At 38.3% G+C, this 12582-nt stretch overlaps 1 protein-coding gene across 41 annotated transcripts in view; it reads left to right on the forward strand.

Moving 5' to 3' along the window:
* Nucleotides 1-4727: 4727 nt before the first annotated feature.
* Nucleotides 4728-12582, forward strand: part of SEC31A (SEC31 homolog A, COPII coat complex component) — a 71234-nt gene continuing 63379 nt past the window's right edge. For 27 of the 41 annotated variants that reach the window (XM_015068082.3, XM_015068088.3, XM_015068091.3 and 24 more), the window contains exon 1: nucleotides 4729-4884. The gene's annotated coding sequence lies outside the window, so the exon portion shown is untranslated. Of the gene's footprint in view, nucleotides 5213-12582 lie in introns of all 41 variants that reach the window. The other 14 variants (XM_015068083.3, XM_053217178.1, XM_015068087.3 and 11 more) reach the window with 10 other exon arrangements.

Consider the following 12582-nt stretch of genomic DNA (forward strand, 5'->3'; position numbering starts at 1 on the left):
AAACTTATGACTAAAGCTCAAGTTGAAAATAGGAAGAAAATATAAATGTCCAATGATTAAACTTTTTCCACTGCTGTTCACATCATGATCTGTTGTGATTAATGTATGTGGATGAGGACATAATGGAAAAAGAAAATCCTAGTGGGAGAAAAAAATTATAGATATGATGTAATTTTTTTGTATATTGATTTACTTGTAAATGTGTTCCTGTTTTAGGAATGAAATTGAAGGGTGTTTTTGTCAGATTTATCTGATAAAGAATTTGAACATTTATATAGTAAGGTAAGTAGTTTATAAATTTGCTAGTTTTGACAAAAGAATGGACAATCAGATTTGAGCAAAAAATTGATATTTGAGCATAATGTGGACATTGTACTCAATTAAATTTTTTTCCTTATTTTTTCATTTTTCAAAGATAACAAGAATATAATTTCAAAGATAATTTTCTGAATCAATAGATTTGATGCAGGATAGGCAATTGGGTGGCTGGGGTCAGGACTTTTAACCTTGATGATTATCTTTTCTCAAAAATAATGGTGTAATTCAGCCTCTGAGATTCTTAGAGATCATATATTCCAGGGTTTAAATTTGCTGAACTTTTGTATGTCCTATAAATGACTCTTTGATATGCCACTGAATGACCATCCTATAACTTAATCTTTATTCAAGAACAGTAGATAAGTAGGTGGTTAGAAGCTGGGAATCTCAAATTTAATACCAGATTAATCTGTCACTAATTAGGCATGTTGTCTTGGGGTGTTTCAAATTTGAGGAATATAAAGAGGAAAAATTCTTGCAAATACTCAGTATTGATTTAAGTTTATTTTCTATTTCATAAATTTCTACAAACATAAAAGTTGATATAAATTTTGTTGACGGGCCTTAATCAAAAGATTTACAAAATAAGTGCATTCAAAGACAAAACTAAAACATTAATGGGATGGATGCTACTGTTACACAGGAGAAAACATGGTACTGGCTGGTGTGGAATAAGTTGTAAATACATACAGTCTTGTGCTTTGTGATGATTATAAAGCTTTACAATCAGGACAACAGTAGAGTTGTCCAGAACTTTATTCTTTTGCAGACCTCAAAATTGTTGAAATGAGGGAAGGGGCCTAAGTTCTCAAAAGGATGTCTTTGGACTGTCTGCAAATGCTAATTTGAAGAATTCTGTATTGCATTGTCTCCAAACATTTTTCCATCTCCAGTGGGAATTCACTCTGGAACTAACATTCCTTTGAGAAAATCTTCAGTTTCTATTTTGATCTATGGTTAAGTTTGGCTAGTAGTTAACTAAATTGGATTAAAAGTTGATTATTTTGTGAACTAATACAAGTTTTTCTCTTTAGATACAGGTGGTCCTTACTTTGCACCGTTCCATTATACATGAAGATCAGTTTTCACAGTTTAGTTAAATAACACTAATCCTCCTACAACACAGTTGTAATTTCAGTTACAATAGTAACTGAATTGTTGCATAAGTTTTGTTGCTAGCTCTTTATTCCACAACTGATTATGCATTATAAAAGATGTGCATCATGGTCAGTAACCAGTTACATCACATCTTTCAAAGTCTCTTGGTGATTGATCACTAAACATCTATTAGTTCACGGAGTAAAGCATGTAGTTGTATTGCTTACTTGTTTCCCAGTAATAAACCCATGCAACATTGTACAAAACTGGATAATCAGAAGAGGGAATTGGCAGGGCAGCAAAGAAACAAGTGATTTTTAACACTGGAAGTGAAATTGGATTTGAAAATGGCGACAGCATATTGAAGACGAGACGAGACCCAGGCCTACATAAAGCTGCAGTAGAAACTGTGGTTTAAAAGTTCGAGGAATATAAAAGCAAAGTAAAGTTGCTTCAACATTTTTTAGTTTAAATTACACTAGGAACAGAAAGCCACTTACAGTTGAAATGGAGTGCTTGCTTCTACTTTGGATGGAGGACTGTAATAAAAAATCCTAATCAGTTTGGCTAGCATTCAGGCCAGAGTGTTGAGGTTAGTTGCTGCGCTGAAGGAAAATGGTAATTACCAGGAGACTAAAAAAGAACATTTTTTTGTTGGGAAAGGCTGGTTTCATCGTTCAGAAGTCTGGAGCGCCTGCGTGGCTCAGTCGGTTAAGGTTAAGCATCGTTTGGAGGTCGGCGTGAATGGAATAATGTTCCACTGGTGAAGCTGCATGTTCAGATAAGGATGCTACTGGGAAATTTGCACCCATGTTCCAAGAATCACAGGCAGTCCTTGCTTTGCACAGTGGTATGAGACTACTGTGCAAAAACTTCATAGGATTTGGCTGGAATGTAAATGGAGTTCCAGAAGGTATGACTGTGGGAATGTTTACACTGCTGCCATTCAGGAAATAGTTCTGGATATACAGCCAGAAGGTTCTGCTTCAGCAGCACGTACACTAAAAGTGGATATACAGCCAGAAGAATTTAGTGAAGGTGAACATAGTTATAAATGAGGAAAGCAGTTGTGTGTTGTGAAGGATGAATACATTTGGAGGAAGTGATTCAGGTGAAAAACCACATTAAAGGAACTCTCAGATGTTTCATGACACTGTGCAAAGCATTAAACGTTAGAAACAGATCAAACTCAGAAAAGAGGATGACAATTTGCCAAGGCATAGGAAAGATGCTTGCTCCATATTGTAAGTTATATGAGAAAGCAAGCACTGTTCAAACTACTCAAGACTTGTTTATAAAGAAATAAAACATTCTAATTTTCAATGTTTCTAATGTTTTGAATATTTTATTTTTTATATTTCAACCAAAATCAGTTTCTAATGTTTGGACAAATTTTAAGGTTATAGAACAAATCAGATTGTTCTTTGAGAGGTTTCAGCTTTCATAGTCCAACTGAGAACTCCCTGCATTTAAAACAAACTAGGAACTCTTTATATTTAACCAGATATATCAAGTCTAGAAACAAATACACTTTTCCCTTAGATTACCAGTTATATTATGACAGTTTTCATACTGTCTTTGTATGCATGCTACTATAACAAGGCTTTGAAATAAAAATTTATACACAACTGTATGTCTCATACTTCGACTTGTAGGCAAATCCTAATAGATAGGGATTGGCAAACTTCTTTTATAAATACAGCCATACAGTGAACAGGCTTTGCAGACTCTTTAATGGTCTCTAGCAACTACTCAGTTTTGTCCATGTAGCACAAAAACAGCCATAGGCAATACAGAGACCATTGAAAGTGGCTGTGTTCCAGTCATGAAATACTGTTCATACCTCACAGTCTACAAAAGGGGGTGGTGGGAAGCAGGGAAGTTTGTAGTTTGACTTCTGCAATAGGAACATATAGTACATTAAATGATACCAAAGAATGTAACCACTGCTTGAATCATTTGAGTTTTTTGGTAAGTTGTTCTAATGAGCCCTTTCTCCATACTGATGTACATTTACAGGTAGTCGGGGGTCTTCTGGGGTTGGGGCAGTAGGGAGTTGAGTTTTCGGTTGATTCAAGTGATGGGCCCACTTCTAAGTCGGATTTTTCATTGGCATCTGTAGGTAAACTAGTCCTTGCAGCTGTAAGTAAAAATGGATTTGTAGGACACTAGAAATTTGCTGCTGTAGCCTAAGTAATCCGTTTGTTCTATTTCTGTACTAGAGAAATAAACTTTCTTTTCAAATTGAACTGTAAGTATAAGACACTAAAAGGGTGTATGAAAGCGTGCAGTGGGAGCGCAAAAATGTGCCTACTCTGATACCTAGAAGTGAAGGCACTTCAGAAAAAACTTGAGGGGCACCTGGGTGGCTCAGTTGGTTGAGCGTCCGACTTTGGCTCAGGTCATGATCTCATGGTTCGTGGGTTCAAGCCCAGCATGAGGCTCTGTGTTGACCACTTGCTCAGAGCCTGGAGGCTGCTTTGGCTCTGTCTCTTCTCTCTGCCCTTCCCCCGCTCACGCTTTGTCTTACTCTGTTTCTCAAAAATAAATGTAAAAAAGAAAATTTAAGAAAAAACTTGAAAGAGATGGTTGACTCTTCGGTGTTAATGGGAAGAGAACTGGCCTAGAAGTTAGGAGACCTGGGTTGAATCCAGGTTCTAGTTGTTTATAAGTACTTTACCTCTGGTTTTACTTTGCTGTAAAACAATTCCTAAACTAAAAATGACATCCAGACAATACACTAATTCGAAGCCAGGGTCTGGCGAAGCCCAGTGACTAAGGGCAAACCCTAGTGCATCTTAAATAGTGCCATATGATGCTAACTGAACTACTTGGCTCCACTATGCCTCTGGAGTAACAACACCGTCCACAACAGACATCGGGTATAGTCAGATCACTTGGTTTTGAAGTCCTCAAAAGCAATACTGTAGAACCAACTTTTAACCAACCCAATCACAAATTAGTTTCTGCAATTAGGGCCGTGCAGTCCCATTTCCAAGTGATTTGTCCGGTGTTGGCAGTGTCGCGGAGGCTGCCGATGTCTCGCAGGACTAAATCTACGTGGCATTCTTGCAGGCCTCGGCCGTTCTTCGAACAGATAGCTACACCCAGCACAGCAGGAGCTGTTTTTTTTCTTTTCGCGTAGGCCGGGTCACCGCATCCTCAACCTGTACGCCGCCCTTCAGTACGGGTCTCCCCCCAACCTCACAAGCGCGCGCCACCTACACGCTCCTCACGCCCGCCTGCCACCCCTCCCGGAAGTGCCGTGCAGGGGAGCGCGCCGAAGTGGGCGGGGCGAGGCGTCGCTCCCGGAAGCGTCCGCGGGCCGCCCGGGAGGGGCTGTGGCTGCCACGTTGAAGCGGAACGTGGAGGTGGCTTTGGGGCGGGAGGAGGGGCGGCGGCGAATGCTGGGAGAGTCCGACGTGCGTCGCGCTAACGCAGGAACCGGTCGCCGAGGGTCCCCACAAGGTGTGTCTGCCTATTCCTCCGTATCTTCTTCGCCGGCCCTCGGGCCTTGAGGTGGAGCACAGGCGAAAGCTACGACCGTGGCATCGCCTCCGCTGGTCCCCGTCAGCCTGCGGCCCGGTCTGTGGTAGCGGCGCGTCCCTGATCTTCGTTTGGGGCCCGTCTGGATAACGCCTGGCGTCACGGCTGCTTCGGGGATCGCGCCGATCCACATCCGCCAACGTTTCCACTGCTGAGCAGGAGCTCCCCTGAGGCTTGCGACAGGGTGTCGTGCCAGGTCCGGTAACGGGGGTCTGAGGTCAGAGGCACTCACACCCTTGTGCACAAAGAGGTGCGGGCCCCAAGGGCGAGGGAAGGAAGCAAACCTCAGGATCACTTTGGTTCATTTTAGTTTGGTTATGATTTTTTTTGTTTGTATTTGAACTGTTGCCAGATTTAAAGGTTCATAGGTTTTTAACTGGAAGCTACTGTCATTGAACCAGGATTGGATTATTTTAAGGATAGTTACCAGTTGCCGTCTATTCCTCGAAGGAAATGTCAAAAAGTGTTGTATGTTTTTGCTAATAAGTTATTATGATGAGAGATCAAGTTACAGGGCAGGTGAAAAATAAATCAAAATATTGCGTGGGCTTGTGGGCATTATGAACTTTTATGTGAGCATAAGCAACTAATTTTATTTAGTCTTTCTGAAGTTGCAGTGATGGTCTGTGATAAGTCCTTTCTCCAAAACTGCTTTCTAACTACAGAAAACTGAAATGTGATTGTGTTTGTCGCTAATTGTAACTGTATTCAATCAATAATCAGAGCCTTGCTCTTCTATCGTACCGTCCTACGTTTTCTGTACATACTGATTGTTCTGGGATTGGCTGAAGTTTACTCATCGTTTTTTAGTGGTTCTTCTGTGCTCTTTCTCTTGATTAAATAGACCTGGGGAAGGTTTGTAGACTCTAAGAACTTTTGGATAACCTGAAGTGTTTTTGTAGTTGTGAATTAATGTTACACACATCCAGGGTTGTTTGGGAAATGTGACATTGGAATGGATTAAGAATTATATTGCCTAATTTTAGATACATAGGTTCTTTTTGAAACTAATAACGTAAGAAAAGAAAGAAATTTGTAACTGTAAAGAGCAGTGATTCTTAATTTTTTGGAATTACAGTCCCTTTTGAGGACCTGAGGAAAGCATTGGATCACCTTCCTAGAAAAATGCACTGCACAGGGGCTTATTGGTTGGTCAGTTGGTTGAGGGTCTATCTCAGCAGGTCTTGATCTCAGGGTGGTGAGTTCTAGCCCTGTGTGGGGGTACTTAAAGAAGCCTACTTTAAAAAATACACACAGAATTTTGTATGTAATTTCATGAAGTTTAGAAATTCTTGTCAAGTGGTATTATTAAATTGATTTTTACAGTATTTTTAGAAATATTCTTTAAAATTTTTTTAATGTTTATTTATTTATTTATTTATTTTTAAATGTTTTTTATTTTATTTTTGAGACAGAGAGAGACAGAGCATGAGCGGGGGAGGGGCAGAGAGAGAGGGAGACACAGAATCGGAAACAGGCTCCAGGCTCCGAGCCATCAGCCCAGAGCCCGACGCAGGGCTCGAACTCACGGATCGCGAGATCGTGACCTGAGCTGAAGTCGGACGCCCAACCGACTGCGCCACCCAGGCGCCCCATGTTTTATTTATTTTTGAGAGAGAGAGAGATAGACAGACCGACAGAGGACAAGCCGGGGAGAGGCAGGGAGAGAGAGAGGGAGACACAGAATCTGAAGCAGGCTCCAGGCTCCGAGCTGTCAGCACAGACCCCGATGTGGCGCTCGAACCCACACACGGTTAAGATCATGACCTGAGCTGAAGTCAGTCACTTAACCGACTGGATCACCCAGGCGCCCCAGAAATGTTGTCATTCTTCGGTTAATTTTAGTTCAAAATGTTTTATTTATTAGATTCTAGATAAGTATGACACCATTTAGTTCAGTGCACAGTTGGCACTTTGATGTGATTTTGGTTGAGTGAAATGAGCCTTAGAACATCGATAACAATAAATCCTCTAGAACAAATTTGTCCATCCATGGTGAGATATTTGCCCACACAAGATGGATTTTTAATAAGGCAGTCCCAACTAGAGATTGTATTCCTGGTTTGAGAGTCAGAATTTCCATTTCCATAAACTCTTCTACTTTTTACTTTCTGAAGAATGGGTCATCTCTGTATGGAGCATTGTAAGATTGGTATGTTTGAGAAAATAGTACTGTTGGAGTTTAGTATTGCTTTACAAAATTAGCAACTAGAAAATGAGCAGAAAGAAAAAAGCTTCCACTAAATTGCATGCATTTAACTACGTGCATGTTGTAGGGAGAAACTTGGACAAAAAAATAAGAGTTCTAGTGTGAAACATAAATTATTCTTCAGGTGTATTCTTTGGGATACGCATTTTAAATTGTGACTTTTGCAGTAGCTGACATTTACAGGCATGCATTTACTATGTGCCAGGCACTGTTCTAAGGCCTCTGTGTAAAGCTTTATTTAATTCTCACAACAACCCTTCTTATACATACTTTTATTATACTTATTTTACCAAATGGGTAGCCAAGGCACACAACAGGTAAAGGTACATGCCTAAAGCCAGAGCCTAGGACATGATGGAGCTGGGATTTAAACTGAGGGTTTGGCTCTGGACTCCATACCCTAAACTGTTATGCCGTAGATATTGTCTTACAGATGTCATATGTGAACAAGCCACTGTCCTCACACTTTTCTTTTTGTATTATAAGAATGATTTTGTTCTGTGTAAAATAGTCTTGAATGAAATAAGTATGCATAGTGTGAATTCTTATCACATTTGATACTGAAAAAAAATTTGCACAAAGCTTTTAAAGCAAGTCTTCACTTGGGAAGTACACTTGGTTTAATCTAAGCCTTCTTCAGATTTTTAAGGAAATTAGTTACAACTAAATGGTCATTTCTAAGAAAAGGAAATATGCAAGTTGTATTTTCATAGCAGTCTTAGTGTTTTAAGAATGATTGCAGTGGGTAGATTATGGTATTCTTATTTAATTAGATTCAGACCACATAAGGTAGTTCCAGGCTATTGTTGTAGTGATTGGGGGGGTTGAAAAAAGTAGCTGGTATTAAAGCCTTGTGTTCAGTACAAGTTAATAAGTGGAACTGTATCTAGTGGAACATTGAGTGCTAAGGACAAGAAGTAGACTTTTATAAATGTTTTGAATTTCCACTTAACCATTTTATGTGCTTATGAATTTGTCTCTTTCTCTTTCAGTAAATGTTACACATTAACTAAGTGTTCATGAATCAGGTATCCTCTGTTGTACCTTTGCTCTTAGACATACTGTAGTTCAGTTTAGTTGGTTGTTTTTTTTTAATATACATGGTTGTGTTTTCACTTTTAGAAATTATTCTAAGACACTTTATAAAATCTTTTTTTAAAACAAACTTTTTTACCCTTTTAAAAAACCTCTTTTTACCCTAATAGTATTTTTCCCTATTAAAAAAAAGTGTTTTTTTTTAATGTTTATTTATTTTTGAGAGAGAGAGAATGCGAGAGCAGAGGAAGGGCAGAGAGAGGGAAACACAGAATTCAAAGCAGCCAGCACAGAGCCCAACACGGGGCTCAAACTCATGGACCATGAGATCATGACCTGAGCCCAAGTCTGACCCTTAACTGACTGAGCTACCCAGGTGCCCCTACCTAGTTTTTAAATAAGAAAAGTTAAAGTTATTAAAGTTATTTTTTCTTTTAAACACTTAAGAATTTAAAAATTAAATGTTTTACCTGAAAGTAATCTTTCTAGCTCATCAGTCTTTTTGTATTTCCCTAATAAACATTTAAAATTGAACAAGCAAAACTTTGTATCTACTTCACCCTGTGCTAAGCAATTTTGAGTCCAGAAAGGGTAAAAGTTGTAATTTTTTATTGAAAAAAGATACTATTTGTCTAGTTAGTGAGACAAGATGCCATATAAAACAGTTGGTGAAAAGGCAGTGGAAAAAGATGTAACAATAGGTACTAATAGAGTGTTATAAAGTTTTAAGATAGAATAAGATACTTTTATAATATGTTTAAAGTGGTATAAACAGTTAAGAGATTATTTAGATAATTGTGTATTGGATCATTAGGGTACTTATGAAGGAACTGGGACTTGAACTTGTTATTAAAGACAGTTGGCTCAGAGGAAGAGGACATTTCATATATAGAAAATAGGCCTCTTTTTCACTTCTTAGAAAATTGAGATTTTGCCCTTTTTTTCAGAATAGTCTTAGGAAACTAGATGTATGGTTTTCTTGGTTAATCTCATGATAGGAATAATTTTAAAAAGTAGTTAGCGTATTAAAACTCATGTTAACCTATGTGCTGGGCACTGTGTTTGGCCTCATATTTCAAATATATCATCTCATTTAAGTTTCACAACATCCCATGAAGTAGTCTCTTTTGTCCCTATTTTACAAGTGGGGCTCAGAGAGGTTAAACAGTGTGTCCAAAGTATCATAAGTAGCACAGCCAACAGTCAAATCCAGTGTTGACTCCAAAGGCTCTACTACTTTTAACCACGTGATGCAACCTCCTAATCCACTCTTGCCTAACCTAGCACAGTTTCTAAAATACGTTCCTTCTCTCAATGTCCTCCTGCATCTTAGTTGTTTTGTCAGTATTTCTTCTAAATGTTAGTATGCCTTCTATGATTAAAATCGAATACCTGAATTTGTTAAGGTAACAAGTAAGAGCTCGGACTCTGGAAGTAAACTTCTGAGTTCCAGTTTTGGCTGTGTCCCTTGCTAGCACGTACAAATTATTTAATCTTTCTGTGCCTTCATTTTTATCATCTGTAAAATACTCTTCATGTATAAACAATTTGAACATGTAAGACCCAGGGCATATTGTTAGTCTTAGGCCCTCGTAAGGAAACTACTGGAGGATGAACTTTATTCTCTAGAAATGAATGAGAAAGCTGGCAAAAGTACTCTTGGAGAGCATTGAATATATTTAACTGTAAACCCGAGACTAAAACAAAGGTGGGAATAAGGAAGAAAGAATAAAGTGTATATGTTCAATATCTGATAATGTAGGAATTCATTATAAATCTAAAAAATTAAGAGAAGTGGGAAGTAAGAAAAAAAATTGGAGGTAGAATAAGTTAATGGGTTGCCTCATCTGTAATAGCTGGGAGTCAAAGGACATTATTTAAAGCTGACAAGTCAGTTAGTGGAGGTATAAGCATATTTAACAGTACAAAGGTAAACACCGAGAAAGATAATACTATTGACTATAATAACTGTGGAGTACAAGAGGGGCAGTAAGATTATGAAAACTGATTTCATTAGTGCTCACAGTAATTACGGTGTAAAGAAATAGAGGATTAATGGTACTAAATAATACTGGTTTTTTTTATGCTTATATATTTCTGAGAGAGACAGGACAGAGAGCAAGTGGGGACGGGCAGAGAGAGAGGGAGTCACAGAATCTGAAGCAGGCTCCAGGCTCTGAGCTGTCAGTACAGGGCCCAATGCAGGGCTCGAACTCACAAACCACGAGATCATGACCTGAGCTGAAGTCGGACACTTACCTGACTGAGCAACCCAGATGCCCCTAAATAATATTGTTTTAAATTATTAAGATAGAACCAGAAGTACTTATGAGAACAAAAATACAAGTCATACTAATTATCAGAAAAATGATAAATACGCAAATATGGACAACAGGGAAAGTACATTTCTAAATTATAAAACCAAACATAGCAAAATAATATAGAACTAAGCAATCATACCTGTCAAATCAGGAAGAAAAGACTTATATCAGTAACTTTTATATGGCCTTATTAGCTAATCTATTGAAAAATGTTCAAATTGGATCACTAAGCAAAATCTGAAATTTTTCTTTTTTTTCTGTATTGAAGACAGCCAGTGAAAACAAAGTGGCTCAAAATTGAAAAGGGCAGAGGCACCTAGAAGACTCGGTTGAGCATCTGACTCTTGATTGGGCTCAGGTCATGATTCTAGGGTCATGGGGGATCAAGCCCTGTGTGGGGCTCCGCTCGCTCTCTCTCTCTCTCTCTCTCTCTCCTCTCCCTCTTCTCCACTCCACCCCCCGCCCCTCTCCTCACTCCCACACAAGCTCTCTTTATTTAAAAAAATTTTTTTAATGTTTATTCATTTTTGAGAGAGAGAGAGACAGAGTGTGAGCAGGGGAAGGGCAGAGAGAGAGGGGGACACAGAATCTGAAGAAGGCTCCAGGCCCTGAGCTGTCAGCATAGAGCCCGACACAGGGCTCAAACTCACAGACAGCGAGATCATGACCTGAGCCGAAGTCGGGTGCTTAACCGATTGAGCCACCCAGGCGCCCCTCTTTATTTATTTAGTTTTGAGAGACAGTGTGAAACATGAGCAGGAGAGGGGCAGAGAGAGAGAGAGAGAGAGAGAGAGAGAGAATCCCGAGGAGGTTCCTCACTGTCAGCACAGAGCCCATTGCTGGGCTCAGTCCCACAAAGTGCGAGATCATGACCTGAGTTGAAATCAAGAGCCGAATGCTTGACTGACTGAGCCACCCAGGTACCCCTGATATGGGTCTTAATATGAGATAAAGTGGAATTCAGACCCAAAGCCTTATTTAAAATGAAGAGCAATACTATACAAAGCTATAAATATGTATTTGACAGTGAACATTTAATATTATGAATACCTGTCAACCAAATAACTATGTGTTAAATAACAAAGCAACTTTCGGGAGATAACAGGAAAAATAAGCACAAATACATTAGTAGTAGTGACCTTTAATTCACTGTTCTTGGTCCGGGACAGATCAAATGGAAAAACAGTAAGGCTGTAGACAACCTAAACAATTAAGTCAATAGAGTAGATTCGATTAATATATATTGATCTTGATCCTGAAAACAGAGTACCTGTTCTTTTTAGATCTCATGAAACATTTACAAAACCTTCTATATAGGCCGCAAAGAAAACTTCAATAAATTTTAGAAAGGAGAGATACTATAAAAAAAAATCACAATGCAGTAAAAGACCCTTCCACTTGCATATTAAATTCAGTCAACTCTTGGATCAATGGAGACTACAAATGGAAATCGCAAAATATGTAGATGACCATAGTGATGAAAATACAAGATCTAGCTAAAGCATTACTCAGAGAAAATTCAAAGCCTTAAATACTTACAAAAAATAAGTAACAAAAATGAGTGGGTTAAGCATTTAACTTAGAAAGTTAGGAAAAGATCTAAGTAAATGAAAAGAGAGTAGAAGGAAGGAATTAATACAAATAAAAGAAATTGATGAATTAGAAAACAAAAAGGACTACTAAACTACTAAATTGGCTGTTTGAAAATAAGTCACTAGCTAAGCTGATCAATTACTAAGAGGAGGGTAGGGGGAAGCAAAACACAAATATGTGTAATAAAGACTAATAAACATAAATAGCATAAATTAAAAGAATCGTGAGTCTATGTTGTTCAAGTCTGAAATAATGAGAAAATCCGTAAAGAAAAAAAATTAAAGGATTATCATAGGAAAATATAATTTACAAAAATGACTTTGTATAAAGGAAATTCAAATAGATCAATTTCCATAAAAGACCTTCAAAAGTACCCAGCCCACATGTTTCATGAGAGAGTTCTGCTAAATCTTTGAAGAACCAATAATTCCAATTCTGTTATTGAAGTGTTTTAGAGCATAG

Source organism: Acinonyx jubatus, chromosome B1 (genome assembly GCF_027475565.1).
Source record: "Acinonyx jubatus isolate Ajub_Pintada_27869175 chromosome B1, VMU_Ajub_asm_v1.0, whole genome shotgun sequence".
Taxonomy (NCBI): Eukaryota; Metazoa; Chordata; class Mammalia; order Carnivora; family Felidae; genus Acinonyx; species Acinonyx jubatus.